We start from the raw sequence: 20,865 nt of genomic DNA, 5'->3' as shown, positions 1-20,865 counted from the left end.
AATCCGTGAGCCTATAGCCAATGAATTTCCAATCCGTTGGCCCCCTTCAGGGTAAGCCAGGGAGTCTCAGCTTCGCACACAGGTTGGGCTCCAAACAACTCATGGGCCAGGCTTTCAGAGAATAGGGTAACCTGGGAACCGGTGTCGACGAGGCATCGCACCACAGCGCCGCACACTTGCACTTCCACCGTTGGGCTAAGCCCAATCATCCTGTCTCTGGATTCTTCTCTTCTAGGGGGGTCACTTTGGGGGGCTCCGACCACATGACCCACTGTGGCCGGTCGTCCTAAAAACCCCCCTCGGAGGCTCTTCGTGGGCCGCACTGTCGACTCACATGACCTGCGGCTCCACATCCATTACAAATCGGCCTCCCCTGCTCGTCCCACTCAAACCTGGGCCGGTTACCTGGTAGGGCCGCCTCGTTGTCTCTCGGCCTCGCTCGGAGTACCCCCGTTCTCGGGGGACAGGCCCTCTTCTCTCCTTCCCGGCCCGAGACGCAGCTCTCCTACCAGGGTCTTTGTCAACTCAGCCATCTGGTCTCGCACATCTTTTAAGAGCTCCATCTTCAAAGCCTGTTTCCAGTCTGCTACTTCTGGGGCCGCCGCCACCGGGCCACTCACCGCTGCACATACGGGGGCCTCCTTCAGTTCAGCTTGGTCGCCTTCTAGGGCCTTTTTCAGATCGTCGAACGTGAGCTCGGGGTCTCGTCGGAACTGCCCCCTCAAATTCTGGCGCACGGGGCCCTCTCTTAGCCCCAGCAGAAACTGATCTCTCAGTAGGGTCTCTTCATCTCCTAACCCATGGTCTCGACGTTTCTGCAGGCGAGTATACTGTTCACGAAGTTTCAGGGCAAAGGCTCGGATAGGCTGGTGGGGGCCCTGCTTGCAACTAAAAAACTGAGCCCGTAGGACAGCCACGGGAGTGGTATCACCGTACTGGTCAGTGAGGAATTGGAATATGGACTGGGCGGTGGCTCGAACGGCTTCGGGGGCAGCTTGTACTTCGCGCCGGGCCTCTCCTTCTAGCGAGTTCAACACGAACTGTTGCTGTTGAATGGCACTCAGCCCTTGGAGGCCGGCCATGTACTCAATCTGGGCCCTCCACTCTGCCAAGCGGACCTCAGACTCGATTCCGCCATATTTTTGCACCCAGGGATTTCCCAGGAAGATGGGCATGGCTCGGGGTGGGGCTTCAGGCCTCTCGGGCACAACACGGGGTGGGGCTTCGGGCAACTCGTCGTCGGCCATTGGAGGGCCTTGGTCGCTCAACTCGAGGTGGAACCCTGCCGACTACGCCAAAATCTGTCAAGGCCGGGGCGGACCCAAGTTGACTAAAAGGCCACGCTCCTCTCTACTTTCCACCTCGAGGAGGTTCCCAAGACCACTCCAATGCCTTATTTTCCCCGTGGTGGCGTATATCCGAATGAAACGGCTTTTGAGATGAAATAAGGCAGGTCTGGATTTGAATTTGTCCATCGAGATCTGATTGGATCGTTTGAAGTTGGGTCGTGTTGCTTATTGCTAATCGCTGCAATCTTCTCCCGGACCTCGTCCACCTGCCATACTTATGACCGGAAGTGAAGAGAGAGGGAGAGGAGATTTGCATTTTTGATTAAAGATTATGAGCACACACAATTTTTTTTAAAAAATAATGAAGCTCACACATAAGTCATTTGTTAATAATAACACAATATTAAAAAAAAATATATAGTTTTTCATTTCAATTTCATTGCGACTTTAAGATTACTCACTAGTTGTCATGACTGTTGTTGTAGTAGTTGCAGTGGTAGATGATGTTAAAACTGCAGAGAGAATGTAGTATTACATAAATACAATAGAATAAATATAGCAGGTGATGATCATTTATAAATCAATAACTTACTCTGAACTGTTACTGGATCTGATCGTCCAGATTGTACTCGAACTTCTGATATATACACAGTGTACAAGCAGGTTATCTTAACAGGTGACCTCTGACCTCCTGACCATCCAATGACGTCAGATCCAGTGAGTGATAGTTGACATGATCTGCTCTGTTTCCTGTTATTTTTACTCTTATTTATTATGAAGTAACACTCGTCCATCTTCTGATTCTCACTGTTCATACAGTCCAGCTGTACTGTGTCTCTGTACATGATAACTGAAGAAGACACTGACAACTTTGCCTGAGGGAGAACTAATAAATCATTAAAGAAAAAAATATTCTCTGATTTCCCTTAGATTGGAGACTGGGGTAGGTTGTTGCAAGTGTTACTCTAGTGAAAAGATTACTAAAGAATTACTTACTCTGAACTGTTACTGGATCTGAACGTGGAGATGGCATGAGACCTTGTGATTTATACACAGTGTAGAAGCAGGTTATGATGATAGATGACCTCTGACCTCCTGACCAAATAATGATGTCAGATCCAGTGAGTGATAGTTGACATGATTCGCTCTGTTTCCTGTTATTTTCTCTTCCATCTATTATGAAGTAACACTCGTCCATCTTCTGATTCTCACTGTTACTACACTTCAGCTGTACTGTGTCTTTGTCCATGATAACTGAAGAAGACACTGACAACTTTGCTTGAGGAAAACCTAAATAAATCATTAAAGATTTTTTTTTTTCTGATTTAGTGGAGACTGGGGTTGGTTATCAAAAGTTTTACTCTAGTCAAAACTTCTCAGTTATGATTTCGAAACAATAACTTACCGTGAACTGTTACTGTTACTGGATCTGAATGTGGAGATAGCATGAGAACTTGTGATTTATACACAGTGTAGTAGCAGGTAATGATGACAGATGACTTCTGAACTCCTGACCAAATAATGATTTCAGATCTAGTGAGTGATAGTTGACATGATCTACTCGGTTTACTGTTCTCTCCTCTTCCATCTATTATGAAGTAACACACGTACATCATCTGATTCTCAGTGTTACTACAGTCCAGCTGTACTGTGTCTCTGTCCATGATAACTGAAGAAGACACTGACAACTTTGCCTGAGGAAAACCTAAATAAATCATTAAAGAAAAATTATTTTCTGATTTATCTTAAAGTGGAGACTGAGGTTTGTTGTCACATGTTTCACTCTAGTAAAAATTTCTCAGTTAAGATTTCTAAAGAATAACTTACTGAAAATGGTTACTGTTACTGGATCTGAACGTGGAGATGACATGAGAACTTGTGATTTATATACATTGTAGAAGCATGTTATGATGACAGATGACCTCTGACCTCCTGACCAGCTAATGATGTCAGATCCAGTGAGTGATAGTTGACATAATCTGCTCTGTTTATTTTCTCTTCCATCTATTGTGAAGTAACACTCGTTCATCTTCTGATTCTCACTGTTACAGTTCAGCTGTACTGTGTCTCTGTCCATGATATCTGAAGAAGACACTGACAACATTGGCTGAGGGAGACCTAAATACACAGAATTAAGTTATTCATTATATACATTATATACATTATAAATGTTAGACATTTTTTGCTGAAACATGACAATAACACTGTAAACTTTTGTTGAATTGCAGAGTTAGATTGTTAAACAGTTTTTCACAATTTCTGTGTTCATGATTATTTGGGCGGGGTTTGTGAGCATTCATTCAGGTTGTAGCTATTTTTGAAAGTAGAGAGATAGCAGCTTTCTCGCCAGTGGGCGTGGTTTCAGCTCTGACAGAGGACATGCCTCCACCGCTTGAGAGCAAAGAAACCCAGTTCATTAGTTTTGGATTATCACAAAAAATAAGCTCTGTGTTTAACAAAAGTTTATGACACTTATGTTATATGTTTTGTTCAACATGTTTTGTAATCTTCACATATGAACACAACTTTACATAAAATTTTAAAGTCAAATTTTGTCTTTTTATATTTCTAGTAAGTGCATTTACACTTCAAAATTCATAAAACTTGTATTTATCTGTGAAGATTAACTTTTTGGAAAACATGTAAGTGTTATAAACTTTTGAAAAACACAGAGATAATTTTTACACTAATCCAACGGTTTATGGGAAAAAATAATAGGCTTTCCCAGTGTTCCGCTAATGTCCGGATGGCCTTCAAAAACACGTCATCCCTGCAGCACTTTATGCACCTTAATGTACCTTTGAGTTACTGATATGCACTTTTTGGGTACAAATATGGATTTTTTCAAAGGTGAAAGGTGGCCGCCCTGTGGCTGCTTTATACCATTTGCATATTGCGTATCCCAACGTGTCAAACATATTGTCAGTTTAACTTAACAACAACTAACTAAAAAATAACTTCACAGACTGTAGCAACATGTCCAACATGATTTCATATCTTCACAATATCTTTATTTCTCTTATATTGAAACACTGATTCTCATGTCATAGTAACTCTCTGCAGTAATATATTCAATATAATTGATTGCAAAAGCTCACCGAAAAGCCATGACACCCCAAATGTACAGCATAGTTAAGATTATCTTTTATGTTTTGTTTGTTTCTTTGATAGTTTGACTTTTCACGCTGTCACACACTGTAAAAAAAAAATTCGTAAAAAACGGTAAATCTCTGGCAGCAAAGTCGCCAGAGAAATTCCGTCAAATTACGGTAAAAAATGTTTTTCAAAATTACATACAAAAACCGTAAAAATACAGAGAATCTTTTACAGTCCTAATTCATTAAATTACAGAATATTACTGTTAATAATTGTTATAAAACTGTAGAAAAACAGATAAATTATGTGAAAATACAACTACTTTTCAGGTCAATCCCCGTAAATATACGGCTTTTATTTTATATTTATTTTATTATTTTAAAATACAGTTTATCTTTGTAAAATAACTAAAAACACCTGTATAAAAACGTATTAAGTATGTGAAAATACATGCAAGTAGATTTACTCTCGTATGGTCTTAAAATTAATTGTCAGTAGATTAATATTTTTTTACTAAAACAAATTTCACGTAGTGTAAGACATGCTAAAATTGTGTATGATGAAATGTTTAGTACAAACATGTAGATAAAGTATTGTATGACATTTAAAGCACCTCCTGTAAATTCCTTAACCCCCTGGGGTCCAAAAACGCGGCGCCGCGTTTTGACGTGTTTTTTCCTTATCATGGCAGAATCAACTTAAAATACTCCATCATTAATAATCATACACTTACGTGTTTGACATCATATGAAACGGTAAAGGGTCTTCTTTAATATGTAATCATTCACAATAACAACAGATCTTTGTGTTTTTGTCAAATAAAAAAAATAAACAGGGTGTGCATCCAGACATTTCTGTCTCCGCCAGCTGTCTCTCAAAACACGCTACAAAAATCAATTAAAACTCCGCGATTACTCGTCACACAAGCATGATACACATATCCAAAGAAAGCCTGAAATGTCTACTTTTAAACAAGCTTAATATAATCGAAAACAAATAATGCCTGTTTATGTAATCTGCATTGAAGTAAAGAGAGTACCGTTGTTCCTGGCTGACTTCATTATCTTTAATTCAGTCACTCCCACAGCTGTTGACATGGTAATGAAGAGACGAGCAGTTCCAACAATAATAAACAAAGCGTAAAGTTTTATCAGATTTAAAGACTTTTTCCGCAAGTTTGGATTATAAACTTTATACACACACGTGAGCAATATCTTCATTTATGTCTGGACATTGAGGAAGAGAAGCATTTAACGTTACCTTAGAAGAACAATGGAGGACGCACTGGAGCTGGATTAGAAGAAAGTAAGGTTAACAGTTAATTTATACCATTTATATTTGCTATAATGTAACTAAATATGCTCATGGCTTGTGCAGTTCAGCCTACATACAGTAAGCAACCTCAGCAGACTGCACGCTTCGGATTGAAAAACTTTCCAATGTTTACAAATGTACGCAATCTCACGTAATGGCGGATTTCACTGTTTCATGCTGTAACAGTGTTAATCACAGTTATTCACTTATATCCTTCATGCCAACTTTCAGTAAGCCTGAACTGCCGTATCTTTTAAGTGTGTGCTGTAATATGATTCCATGTTTACATGCTTATTTACAAACGAGTACACGTGACCTCCCGTAATGGCGGATATCTGTTGCATGTTGTACAGTGTTAAGACACAGTTATTCACTTTCGTATCTGTCATGGCAACTTTGAGTAATGCTGCACTGCGGGATTTGCTGTAAAATAATCCATATTGTTTACATGCAAGGTAATTCCATACATTGCGCTTTACACGCGACACAGTTTTTATGAGCGCCGCGTTATACGGAGACGCGAGCTCGCACACATGCGATGTGTTTTTAAAGTTCATACGCGCTTACAGAAACACGTTTAAAACAGAAGCTAGACGATAAGGGGATGGGCATCTGAAAACAGTCATCTTAAAACAGCTTTTTATATAACTAATCTCTGCAGATGTTTATCTGAGATTTAGTTTATGTACAAGATAGTTTATTAATGTAGTATCAGTGATATTTACCCATCAGTTATATATATGTAAGGGTATTTCTGTGGACAATTTATGCTAACAGCTGTTTATAACTCTTTTAGAGGTATGCATCTCTCTCATCAGTACAAAACTATGAAGTGGAAAAACACTTTTTGGACATAAAGTTATATGGTAACATGAGCCACATGAAGTTTACAGCTCTGTTGTGTATCAGTTTCTTAGTTTATACAAAGTTTTTGAATAGGGTTTGTTTCCAAATAAACTGAAAATGTCCTACTAACCATCATTTCTATGTTGATTATATTGTTAACTTAATAAACCTCAAACAAACATTTATACATTTGTCCTCACATTCTTTACTGTAGTTCATTCTCAGATTCCTGCCTCATTATGCAGCTCATTATGCAAGTCTTTGTTTGCTAGCTGTCAATCAATCCTTCTCGCATACGGCCCCTCTAAACAAAAAGTGTCTCATAATTTCTAAATCAATACATTGTTTTATGTGAATAAGTAGGCAGGGTGATTTTCACATCATTTTAACTCTTTCACGGCCAGCGTTTTTAAAAAAAGTTGCCAGCCAGCGCCAGCATTTTTCATGATTTTCACAAAAGTTTAATGCCTTCCAGAAAATGTTCTTCTTCAAATATATAAACATACAGTATACCAAATGAAAGAACAGACCCTCTGCTTTCAAACAAAAAACCGTTTCATCCTACATTGAGTAGTTCTTTTGTAATCAGCTTTTGAATATGGGTAGGTTTCTGCAAAAACACCACATTTTGAGCAAAAAGCTGAGATAATTCCATTTTTGTGACGGACTTTTCATAGAGATCCCATTCAGAGCGATCTTTAAAACAGACATGGACACGCAGCAGCTTGCCTTAGGGCAATACTTCCGGGTTTAAAAAGTTGCAGAATAAAAGTGGATAAAAGCGGTATTGCGCAAAGACGGAAATACTCGTCATTGGCGGGGAAGCGTTTTCTCTTGATTGACGAGATATCTCGTCAATGGCGGGGAAAGAGTTAAAGAAAAAACTCTAGACTACTAGATTCTGTTTAGAAAAGTCTTGTTAAAACATGTTTAGTATTGTTTAGTATGGGTTTTAGTATAAGACTTATATCAGTGACTTAGGTAGCCTGCTTGGGCTTAACTTAGCTTCTTCTTCTCGACGTAACATTAGTAATATGCTCGCTCATAATGTCGCGTCATAGCCGCAGCAAATTTGACTGCTTATGCTATTGTGTATTATGTTATGCTATCTGTCGTTTTTCTGTGCTTTTACTGCTTTTATTAATGTAAAGCTGCTTTGAAACAATTGAGTATTGTGAAAAGCGCTATATAAATAAAATTGAATTGAATTGAATTGAACTTAAAATTTTTGCTTTTTTAAAAACCACACATAAACATTTTTCTCCCAAAAATACAAACATGTACATACATTTAGCTCATATAATATTTTAGCCCAGTTTGTGCTGAACGCAGTGGTATGAGACACTTGCCATTATTATGTTTTAAAGCAACTGATAAAAGACCAAATGTAAGAGCATGTCAGAACCTCTGACAGTGTCCCAAAATGGTCGGACCCCAGAGGGTTAAATTCCTCCCTAAAACAAATTTTTATTTACTTTGTAACATTCTTCATTTGACTCTAGCTGTGATGCATTAGTTTACTGTTGGATCTTGGTGGTCTGTTACTACAGATGTTGTAGTTCTTGTTTGACAAATATCTTTCATGTTCCTTTTATAAAATCATCTGTTCAATAATGTAAATGACATGAATAAATATAAATCACTTACTATATGGCTGAACCTCCATAAGAAGATGAAAAACAATGATGATGAACAACTCCATTACAGCAAGTGTGAGAAAAGACAAAAAACGAGACTCATAAAGTATCTGAATTAGGAAGTAGAAGATCGGTCCACAGGAAACCACAACATATCGTGCTGTTAGCTTATATTGTACATGAAAGTATAGATCAGTTCACAATCAAAGCATTACACACTGAGAATTACATACAAAGTATCTTCTGTCTTTAATTCTAACAATAATAAATGGTACAGTATAAATCCACTGCATCGCAAATAATAGCGTCATCAAAGTAAGAAAATCATTGCTGTATACAGGGCTGGTCGGTATGACGCTATGTTCCGTTACGGCGGAATAAAATGTCAGATGTAACAGATTTTTCAATTCTGTCAATAGACTGGTTCAGCTGTAACAACACAAACGAGCAGCTTTCGTGGAAAACACGTAACTTCCGGTAAATTCCGCTAAGAATAAATAACAACAAAGTCCTTTTAAAGGGCACATGGCATGAAAATGTCACTTTATGAGGTCTTTTAACATTAATATGAGTTCCCCTAGCCTGTTTATGCTCCCCAATTGGTTCAAATAAATTGATAGGTGTAAACTGAGCACTGTGTATTCTGCTCTGCCTTTGAAAAAAGTCAGCTCAGATGTGCCGTTTAGGAATGTGCCTTGTTATGACGTCAGAAGGAGCGAGGTTACCCCGCCTTTCTCTGCTTTGCCTGCTTGGAGCATTTGAGCCCCGTCCATTAGGATAGACAGTACACCCACAGTACCGTAAGCATCCCATTGTTTTCATCGAGAAAGACATTGAGGGAAGCATAACATTTGCTCTGTGTTTGCTGGATAAAACTTTGAGGAACGAGCTACAGGTCCATGCTGGATTTGCAGAGAGCCTACTTTTTAAAAGCAATGCATTCCATCAATATTGGATCCGAGCAGAATGGCGTAGTAAATGTGAGTTAAACCCGGTATACACTGTGCGATTTTAAGGATTGTTGCTTGCCACACTGTGCGATTTTAAATAGTCTTTTAGGATTGTTGCTTGCCACACTGTGTGACTAAGATCATAGTTAAATCCATGTCACACTGATCTCAGTTTCCATCAATGTCAGATTGTACTAGTTTAAAGACTTTTAAAATTCCGACAAACGCGTCCGCAGTTTACGTCATCGATCGACGACGGGTGGGAAAACACATGCTGAAGCGAAGGCTAGCAAACCGAAACAACATCTTCCGTTCATTTTAATAAAGACTTGTCTCCAGCATAAAAAGAAGAAAAAACTAAGGAGACGAGTACCTGGCATTTGAATTTCCACCGCGATTTCTCTCCAGACTGTTTCATTTTTATGTTATCATGGTACAGTGGTGATGACACGTTGTACAAACACTCTTTATGTTTCCATAAATCCACAAGTTTCTCCTCCTGCTGTACAGTCTACATGGCTCTTTTTAACAATTGTCTGCACTAATTGCGTCATCGGGTTCTGTGCTTCTATTGGTTCTTGATCTGCCGGTTGTCGTAGGGAGATGTCACACAGCAGGATTGTGTCTCAAAATTTCTGACACTGCCAGAATTTTGTTGGAGGATAATTTTGATCGCAATGGTCATTAATCGTCTGTCTGTGGACATGTCAAACTAGCTATCAAAGATGGCAGATTTTAGCCTGGCATTCCAGAAATCTTTTAGGATTTCAAAATTTGTCCCAGACAGCTAAATCGTGGCTGAAATCTCACAGTGTGCACCGGGCGTTAAAGGTTCTCTAAGCGAATCTGTGTGTTGATTTTTGAAATGTGTTTTCAAACAAACTGCAGCGTAGTTAACTCCTCCCCCTCCCTTCCGTGCTTTCATGAACGCGCCCAAACCCAACCCCCAAATCCTACTTGGCGTTTATTGGTTAGAACCACTGATCTATATAAATGACTGGATTGCGCATGACGTCACAACTGTGAAGCCACCGCGCCGCCATGTTGGTATACCCAAACATTCTATTAAATCAATGGACGCGATCAGATTTTAATGATAAAACATCACTTTACTAGTCTTCGTTTTTATATCTGAAGTTACCCTGTACATTATTACAACACAAACGTCCTAAGCATGTACATAGTTATTTGCTGAAAGTTGTACATTTTAGTTTTTAATCAGTTATTATACATTTATCTTCATTACAGTATCAGATCAGCAGACAGACCGCAGCATATTTAGTATTAATGACAAACGTGCTCATTCTGAAATCTAAATAAATAATCATACTTTGTACCGTATGTGCATGCAATAATTTGCTGGTTTTGTAATTAAGTTACCTAAACTTATTTAGAGAAATAACGCTGACCGTGTAGCTGAATTTAAAAAAAACCTTTATTTATACCCGTGTCATTAATGGGGCTTTTCCATTGCATAGTACCCCACGGTTTAGTTTAGTTTGGGTCGGGTCAGCTCACCTCACTTTGGCGTGGTTAGCTTTTCCATTGAGTTTAGTATCACTTCGCAATGGGAGGAATTATAGGCGTGTCGTTATATTTGCGCTGCATACGGCTGTGACATCATACAAGAGAGAGCCTCCTTGTACATTCCCATACATTTATTTATTTATCAGTCCGCCACAAAATTAAAATTGGCCACCACAAATAGATGTTTACTTTGCACATCGCGTTTAAAACTACCTATGTCTCACATGACAGTTTCTGTTCAAACACCCGTGGCGTCAGTCGACGGCTCCGCTGAGCCTCAATGAAGTTGCATTAAAGCATAAATAATACTTATGTGCACGTCGCGAATGTGCCGCCACAAAATTAAAATTGGCCACCACAAATAGAAGTTTACTTTGCACATCGCGTTTATAACTACATCTGTCTCACATAACAGTTTCTGTTCAAACACCCGTGGCGTTTGTCGACGGCGCTCCGCTGAGCCTCAATGAAGTTGCATTAAAGCATAAATAATACTGACGTGCACGTCGCGAATGTGCCGCCACAAACTGCAAGTCTGGAAAAACTTTTATGTGTTCCTGATTCACAACCTGTGGATGTTTTTAATCGCTAAAAGGGTGTTTGGAAACTTAAAACAGAGCACAGATGACAACATGTTTGCTCGAGACAGCGCAAGCTAGCAGCAAGCTAAAGCTAATATTTTACATAATAGGATGACGGCGCCGATGACGATTCTCTCAGACCAATCAGTGAACTACAGTGTTTATGCGTCACGTTTGGTATCAGCTCGGGTCGCTTGGAACCCCAACCGAGGTGGTACGAAAAAAAGTATCGGGTACTACGAAGTGATCCCAATGGAAAAGCTCCCAAAAGTAAGCTGACCCGACCCAAACCAAACCAAACCGTGGGGTACTATGTTTACGTTAATGCGCAATCCAGTCATTTATATAGATCAGTGGTTAGAACACGTTGTTATGGTTTCTGGTGTAGGTTTGGCCAGTTTGTTATTATTGCAGTTTGTGGAGGCTGCTGTCTACAGAGATCGCGTTTTTTTACTGTTTGATCAGCGGACAGGAAGCAAGCAGATAGTGAGGAGATGTTTGCTGAATGTAACAAAAATGTTTTATGGTCTAAAACGCGTGAATTCACTTAGAGAACCGTTAAACACTTTAGTATAATCAGTGGCTGGCGATGACTTCTCTTCCGAGAGTCCAAATATGTTTTCGGAGTGTCGTGTGTTGTTGCACACTCCTGGAAAGGGTTTATAATAAAATACACACGTGTGTGTGTGTGTGTGTGTTGTTCACGCATCAAAGGGTTTATGATAAAATAGACGCTCACGTTAACATAATACTTGCAAGACACTTAACAGTAAACTCTGATTACACATGATATTAAAGCCCTTTTCACAAAGACATTCTGGAAAATACCCGGAAATGCACCCTGGATTTTTCCAGGATCGTTTGATTTTTTTGTTCATTCACACTGCCAATGGTTTGTCGGAATCTGCAAGGTCCTGGAAAGACACGAGACCTGTTTAAAGTTCTGCACTTTCTTCTACGCAGCGTTTGAAGTTTGCATATTATTTATTATTTCTCTCTCCAGAAACCACTCGCGTTTTTGTTTAAGATAAGACTATAAAGGAGCGCGTGACGTGTCGTTCTATGCTGGTGAATGATCTCAGCTTTAGAGTGGATATTTAACGAGCTCCCTTGAGCTGATTGTTTATATGCATTTAAAACCCCCGTTTTGAGGAGCTGAACGATATATCTTGTTGGGATGACACGCAGGCATTTTTGTTTATTATAAGCTCAAATGAGCACGTGATGTGGTATTCTGGTATGCTGCTGAATGAACTTCGCTTCAGCGCAGTAAGTGACCAGCTAACTTACCTGATATCTGCTTCAGTCCAGTTTGCAGACATTTCTCGTCATGAATGTTGATCTGCATGTAAATCCCTCTTTTTAAAGAATTAAACCAACTTCAAGTTTGCCATGACACACGCATCCTCACTACGGCACGCCCAGCATTGTTTATGAGTCTCATTTATCATTTACTGCTTCAGTCTAGTTTGTGACATTTCTCGTTGTGAATGTTGATCTGAATGTAAATTTCTCGTTTTAAAGAGATGAACCATAACTTTTGTCGTGATGACGCGCGTCCTCACTACGACACGCCCATAACGGCATTGTTTCGTCGTCTTGTTCACACAGAGGGTTTTCCGTGTATCATACTAGGTCCTCTTTCCAGCAACTATCCCAGAAGATTTATGGGACGTATTTGCGTTCACACAGAAGCTTGTCTGGCAATTTTACTGGTATTTTCTGGGACCAAAGGTCTGTGTGAATGGGGTTTAAGTGAGTATTTAAAGCTAGTTTGACTACGAAAAACTGTTATCCAATCATAGCAGTGGGCGTTTACTTCCAAATCGTCAATGCGGCCCACCCATCAAAACAGAGCAATTCTCAAGTCAGCCTCTAAACCAGGGTACAAAATAGCCTAGTATTGTTTAAGAGTTCAGTTTCAGCAAGAAGTTAAAACCGTTAAACAAACAGAAACCGGAAGTAAAGTTCCGACCAGACACAAAATCTCGTCACTGCACAGTGAAAGTGACTGCGGTTACGCCCACTTTGTTAAGCGTCAGAATTTGTGTAGAGTGTGAAATCAGGTTTCACCGGACGCATACATCGTAACTTTACTTACGGTTTCTGTTTGTTTAATGGTGTGACTAGTTGCTAAACTGAACTTTTGAACAAATACCTCGCCGAAAATAACTAATGTTTTGGTTTCCTAAGTAATCTATGTGTTGTTTATTTTGCTTGTTATATAAATAAACTACTTTAAAAGGACATTGTTGTTATTTATTCTTAGCTACCGAAGTTTACCGAAGTTATGTGTGTTCCGCGAAAGCCGCATGTTGTTACTGCTGAAACCGTCTATACTGAGTGGTAAATGTCTGCAAATTTTTATATTCCAAAATCAATATAAACTGAAAAACATGTATACCATGAAGTATACCACTACCGTCAAATAAAATGACTCATTCCGTGAAATGGATTTTTGTTCATACCGCCCACCCCTAGTCTGAATATAGTAAATAAGTTTTGTATGCTACACTTGTCTCTGATCTGCCCTACATCTGGAAATAATGCATCACACAGATATTAATAATAATTTTTATTTTATAATAATAAAATAAAAAAAGTTTTGAAATCTTCAATGTTATGCTGCTTTCATAATAGAACAAAACAAATAATGAATGTGATGAGAAGACCAAATGCGTCTCTATTTCTATTTATTTTCTAGGATTTTTACAGAGGTTATGAGAGCAAATCACAGACATGGCTGAATCAGAACACAGAGTAAACACCTGTAAAACCAATCCTGTCTGAGTGATTCTTAGCTTTAAGAAATTTGATAACTTTCTTTTTGCGTTTATATTTAAGTTTGGAAGTAGGAGTAAATTTTATGTTCTCAGCTCATATGATCGAAATGGCACTTTGAGAGGACTTTGAGATCTTCAGTGCTCTGAGGTTGCCAGGTTGATGTACTGTAGTAGACCAACATTGTGTGAACATCATCAGATCCTGTGAGATACAGAAATAAAGCTTAAATAACTAAAGTAACAGTGAAAATGTTCACATTGTCTGGGTTTGACAGCTGTATTTACTAACAGGTGCGAGTCTTGAATTGTCCTGTGCACAGCAGCTTCATGCTAAACAGATCATCATCAGATAACTGAAGTCAGCATGACAGAAACTGAAGAAAATGTCAAAGATAAATATAGCTGCAAAGCAGCGATGCCGGGGTCAAGCTAAAAAGGGCACAGAATGAAGTATTGGTTGATGACCGTCATGATTTAAGATTTAAGAAGTTTTCAGTAGATTAATGCAAAAATAGCCATTTTTCAAATCTTGAGTGCTGTGCAGAAACAATGGGTTTTGCCTCAGGTCATGTTTGTGATGACACTCACCAAATTTAATATACATATGATTAAGCAATGTTGAGATATAGCCTCAAATGACTTGACAACTAGGGGGCACTGCACCAAAACAATTGATGGTGCCTCAGGTCACGATTGTGAAGACACCCACCAAATTTGGTGTACGTATGATTAAGCAATGTGGAGATATAGCCTCAAATGACTTGACCACTAAGGGGCACTGCACCGAAACAATAGATGTGCCTCAGGTCATGATTGTGATGACATCCACCAAATTTGATATACATACGATTAAGCATTGTTAAGATATAGCCTCAAAAGACTTGACCACTAGGGGGCACTGCACCAAAACAATAGATGGTGCCTCGGGTCATGATTGTGATGACACCCACTAAATTTGATATACATACGATTAAGCAATGTTGAGATATAGCCTTATATGACTTGACCACTAGGGGGCACTGCACCGAAACAATAGAGGTGCCTCAGGTCATGATTGTGATGACAACCACCGAATTTGATATACATACAATTAAGCAATGTTGAGATATAGCCTCAAATCACTTAACCACTGGGGGCACTGCACCGAAACAGTAGATGGTGCCTCAGGTCATGATTGTGATGACACCCACCAAATTTGATATACATACGATTAAGCAATGTTGAGATATAGCCTCAAATCACTTGACCACTGGGGGCACTGCACCGAAACAATAGATGGTGCCTCAGGTCATGATTGTCATAACACCCACCAAATTTGATATACATACGATTAAGCAATGTTGATATATAGCCTCAAATGACTTGACCACTAGGGGGCACTGCACCGAAACAATAGATTGTGCCTCAGGTCATGATTGGGATGACACCCACCAAATTTGGTGTACATATGATTAAGCAATGTGGAGATATGGCCGCAAATGACTTGACCACTAGGTGGCACTGCACCGAAACAATAGATGATGCCTCAGGTCATGATTGTGATGACACCCACAAAATTTGATATACATATGATTAAGCAATGTTGAAATATAGCCTCAAATGACTTGACCACGGGGGGCACTGCACAGAAATAATATGGTGCCTCAGGACATGATTGTGATGACAAATCCAAATTTGGTGTACATACGATAAAGTGATCTGGAGATAAAGCCTCAAAACTCTTAACCAGTAGGGGGCACTGAACAGTTTACAAGGGCTTTCAAAAAATGTCACTGATGAACTAGGTGGTGCTGTAACAAAACATTCCATACACCCTCAGTTCATGACATTTAACAGTTGTGAAACATTCACCTATTCATACAGTGTCAGCCACACAAGAGAAATCCAGCTCTTTGGGAGCATTTGGGGTTAGATGTCTCACCCAAGGACACCTTATCACTTGGTCAGGTGGAGCTGGGGTTTGAACCACCAACCTTTCCGATTTGTAGACAACCTACACTAACCACTGAACCACTGGCAATACACACATCAATGTGCAAAACCTTTGCGAAGATATAGCCTCAAATCCATTTTCGTGCTCGCCATCATATTTGTTGATGTGCTATACAACAACTGACAATAACTTTTTGTCTAGAGTCTAGATTGTGTGTACCAAATCCAAGTCAATCAAACAAACGACGTAGGAGGAGTTTTGAAAAAGTTGGTATGCTTTGTTATTGAAAATGGCAGACAGAAAACTTTTGATATCGTTTGACTCGGCATGCCTCAAGGAATCTAACAATAGCACTTTCATGAATTTAGACTCAATTTTGCAGTAGTTATAAGCAAAAAAATAACAAATTTTCAATGACTGTTATGACATATACCTTCCGATTTGTAGACAACCTACACTAACCCCTGAACCACTGAACCACTGCCAATGTGCAAAACTTTTGCGAAGATATAGCCGCAAATCCATTTCGTCATGCTCATCAGCATGCTCACACTATGTGGCGCTGTACCGAAGCTGTGCACGCACCCTCAGGTCATGACTGCCATCAAAACTACCAAATCTCGTGTGAATATGTTTAACTTTGGCGAAGATACAGCCTCAAATCCGTTTGTTCCCACTCTGCGTAAAATTCGTTGACGCGGTGTACGGAAACGGATTGGCGAATCGACACGAATTCCATAACTTTTTGCCATGAGTGTCTCTAGATGCTACACACCAATTCTTTACGCAAATTGGACAAAAGCTCTAGGACGAGTTCGAAAAAGTAGGTTTTACAAACAATTCAAAATATTGAAATAATTAGCATGACGGAAATGATGTCATATGGTGCAATCGAATTGGCATGAGCCAAGGAATCAGAAGAAACAAGAATTGCGTTTCTATGACGTACGGGTCAGCAGTTATAACCAAAAATGTAAGTGAAAATTTGGACTGATGGTGGCGCTATCGGGTTTGACATAGACCCTCCAAATTTGATGTGGGGACTATTGGAACAACTAGGACAGTGTGCCAAATTTCATAACTTTCCTACGTACGGTTCTATGGGCTGCCATAGACGCAATGGCGGAAGAAGAAGAATAATAGATAATAATAATAAGAAGAAAACTAACAATCCCATTCTGGGCTTGACCCCTAATAATAAAATAAATATAAAAAATGATAATTGACACATTATTTAAGAAATGTGTTCACATAGTACATGGCCACTGTATTTCTGTATTGCATTCTGTTGTGTGAACAGTCATGTTGGTCAGTAATATAAGACTAGCAATGTTTTTGTTGAAAAGTAGTTCAGTTAAGGTAAATGAAATATGAGTGTCTATTATGAAGAGGTGTCATGAGATTTTACCTGAATCTTTAAAAGAGTCTTCTGTCAATAAGCAGGAATGGAGACATTTCTCAGTGCCTGTGTGGACCAATCACAATGTAAGCAGTAAAAAAGTGCTACAGTACATACATCATAGTGAATGTGGCCATCATTATAATTTCTGTATCACTTTTCAAATTTCACTTTTATTATTATTTTTCTACTAATCTAAATAAAACGTCTGGGTAACACTTTACAATAAGGTTCATTAGTTAATATTATTTAATGTATTAACTAACTCGAACAAACCATGAGCATTTGTTACAGTATTAATTCATCTTTGTTAATGTTAGTTAATAAAAATGTAAGCTTTAATTGTTTGTTCATGTTAGTGCATTAACTAATGTTAACAAGATTTTAATAAAGTATTAGTAATTGTTGAAATTAAAGGAATAGTCTACTCATTTTCAATATTAAAATATGTTATTACCTTAACTAAGAATTGTTGATACATCCCTATATTATCTGTGTGCGTGCACGTAAGCGCTGGAGCGCGCTGCGACGCTTCGATAGCATTTAGCTTAGCCCCATTCATTCAATGGTACCATTTAGAGATAAAGTTAGAAGTGACCAAACGCATCAACGTCTTTCCTATTTAAGCGGATTCAAAAGAGGAACCACATTCCACGGCGTAATAGCACTTCTGGGAGTACTTCGACTCGGCGCAGTAACACCCTCCCTCTCCCATTATGAGAGTGAGAAGGGGAGCGGACTCCCAAAAGTGCTATTACGCCACAAAATGTAGCTCCTCCTCCAAATCCGCCCAGAAAAGCGCCACGCTTCACTCCGTACCACCAAACTTGCTCGCACAACTACTTGTCTTAAATAGGAAAAACGTTGATGCGTTTGGCCACCCCCAACCCCATCTCTAAATGGTACCATTGAATGAATGGGGCCAAGCCAAATGCTATCGAAGCGCCGCAGCGCGCCCCAGCGCCCACGTGCACGCACACAGATGATAGAGGGATGTATCAACAATTCTTAGTTAAGGTAATAACATATTTTAATATTGAAAATGAGTAGACTATTCCTTTAACATTAACAAAGATTAATAAATGCTGTATAAGTGCAGTTCATTATTAGTTCATGTTAACTAATGTAGCTAACTAATGTTAACTAATGAACCTTATTGTAAAGTGTTACCAACGTCTGTATATCTCATCACATATTGACGCTGTGCCACACACTGTAACTACATTCTCCAACAGCAAAAAGCATCTTTCTCCATTGAAGCTCATACCAAATAATAAATTATTCTCTGTGATTATTTCACTGTTGGGTCATTCATGTGAAAGTTAAACTATTTTCATCTTTGGCCAGAATTACAGGGATCACTGAATATAACCTAAATGTTATTTTGCATTTTTTTCCATTTAAATTAATGTCTGGTCTCATTTGTACAGTTTTATCTTTCAAACATCTTTAGGTCTATTCAGTATTGAGGATCTTAAGTCGTATACAATCGAACTTTCAATTTTTACTTACTGTTAAATCGGCGCAGACAGATGACTCCAATCGATACAATTATAAATATGGCTATGACAGAAATCACCACGACTGTCAGCATTTCACCTGTATAACAAAAATCCAATGCTTTAAGTCATGTTTATATTCTAATAAAGATGTGTTTAATATTTGATCTCTGGCTCACCAGGTGTATAGTATGTTGTGGTTGGAGCTTCAGGGTATGTTGTGGTTTCAGCTGGGTGGTATGTTGTTTTTGTTGTGGACACTACAGCTACTGCTGTTAAAATAATATAAGAGAGGAACATTTCAGAGAGTAAATAAATTCAGCCCATTCTCACCAAAATGCGCACAAATGACACGCAGTGTGACCATCGCGCAATAGATATGCCAAATTCCGCCCCTGCGTGCATATGATATACCAGTCCTTTCCGTTCCTATTATATGGCGCAATGTGTCGTGTCATTTTATTTATTGGTTTCTCATTTGTTTTCTGTTTTTTTACCTTTGTCGCTTGTATTTTGGGTTAGAACAACTTTTTGTAACATAAAATGACATCCTAACCCCGATTCTAACCCAAACTCCAAGCGACAATGATTTAAATATAGACAAAACATGGAAAAACCTATATTTTTAAATTACACCCTAGAGCAAAACCCAAATCTAACCCTAAACAAAAGCGAAAATGGTTTAAAAACAGAAAAAAGAGAAACCAATAAATAAAATGGCACGACACAGCATATAAGTGAACAAGAAGGACGGGCATATCATGCACGCAAAAGCGGAATATCTATTGCACGATCATCATTTGTACGCATTTGGTGAGAATGGGTTGCATAAATTAAATCATGGAGAAATAAAGCGGCACAATGAAAAATGACAAATCTGTATTTTCATTGGGGGAGTAAAGTATATTCACCAGTCAATCTATATAGCATCAGTATTTCTATCTGTCACTAACCCTGCATCACAATCTACATAATATCCATCCTAAATAGTGTAACCTAGGGTAAAACTTTCAAATAAATATGGTTTAAGAAGTGTATTCTGTTTATATGGGGTGAGTCAATGTGATTTACAGAAACAGATACATATTGATGTTGAGCTCTTTATAAGTTTTATTTATATAGATGGTTTTATCCGATGCATGTGCTGTGACGTGATAACGCGTCTGGTCGGAACGTCACTTCCGGTTTCTGTTCGTTTAATGGTTTGACTAGTTGCTAAACTGAAATCTTTAACAAATACCTCATCAAAAAGAACAAATGTTTTGGTATCCTAGATAATCTACGTGTTGTTTATTGTGCTTGTTATATAAATAAACTACTTTAAAAGGACTTTGTTGTTATTTATTTTTAGCGGAGTTTACTGGAAGTGAAGTGTGTTCCACAAAAGCCGCTTGTTTATGTTGTTACTGCTGAAACCGTCTGTATTTAATTTTGGTAAAGGGTGGTTAAAATGTATATGCTGCAAAACGTGGTTTTTAACAGCATGTTTGATTATCTGTTCATGCATTGGATAATGCATCAGTAGTTAATGCCGCCCTCTGTACAAACAACTAGGACAGCTATTGGTTGTTTTTAGAAAAAACAGAGTCAGAGAGAAAAAAACCTTGCAGATCTACAGGGTGTACACATTAATTCAGATCGGATTAAGTTGTTTCTTATACTTTATTCTTTGTTTTACTAAATGACAGTTAGTAATCATTTGTTAAGCATCTTGTTGAGTGTGTGTAAAGACTAATCATTGTTCCCTTTCAGTCGGTCACTATGACGTCGTGTCGTGACCGATGAATTGGGAACTCGCTTAGAGAGACCAATCTGCTTCGAATACTACTAAAACGCCAATGAACTTGGCATTGAGATATTTGCATAATGCTGGCGCCGCCCCGCCAGGTGCATATATAAGCAGCAGGTGCAAATAGGGAAATCAGCTTTTTATCGCTTCGAAAGCCAGCAGTATCTGCTACTGAGAAGCTACTTTACTCTGTTCGGATCATAGACTGTAAAATAAGATGGA

General features: G+C 38.8%; 2 long non-coding RNA genes across 2 annotated transcripts in view; both read right to left on the bottom strand.

The window, feature by feature from the left end:
- The window catches only part of LOC129427918 (uncharacterized), a 111,244-nt gene that overhangs the window by 67,744 nt on the left and 22,635 nt on the right, over nucleotides 1-20,865 (bottom strand). The window lies entirely within an intron of this gene.
- On the bottom strand, nucleotides 13,918-19,131 carry LOC141369560 (uncharacterized). Its single transcript, XR_012373364.1, has 3 exons — nucleotides 19,034-19,131; nucleotides 18,868-18,954; nucleotides 13,918-14,225 (listed from the first exon to the last, which is right to left on the bottom strand). It is a non-coding gene; the product is annotated as an uncharacterized lncRNA (long non-coding RNA).

This window comes from Misgurnus anguillicaudatus, chromosome 14 (assembly GCF_027580225.2).
Source record: "Misgurnus anguillicaudatus chromosome 14, ASM2758022v2, whole genome shotgun sequence".
NCBI lineage: Eukaryota > Metazoa > Chordata > Actinopteri > Cypriniformes > Cobitidae > Misgurnus > Misgurnus anguillicaudatus.
The sequence above is the reverse complement of the archived record's forward strand: the minus strand, read 5'-3'. Positions and strand labels throughout refer to the sequence as shown.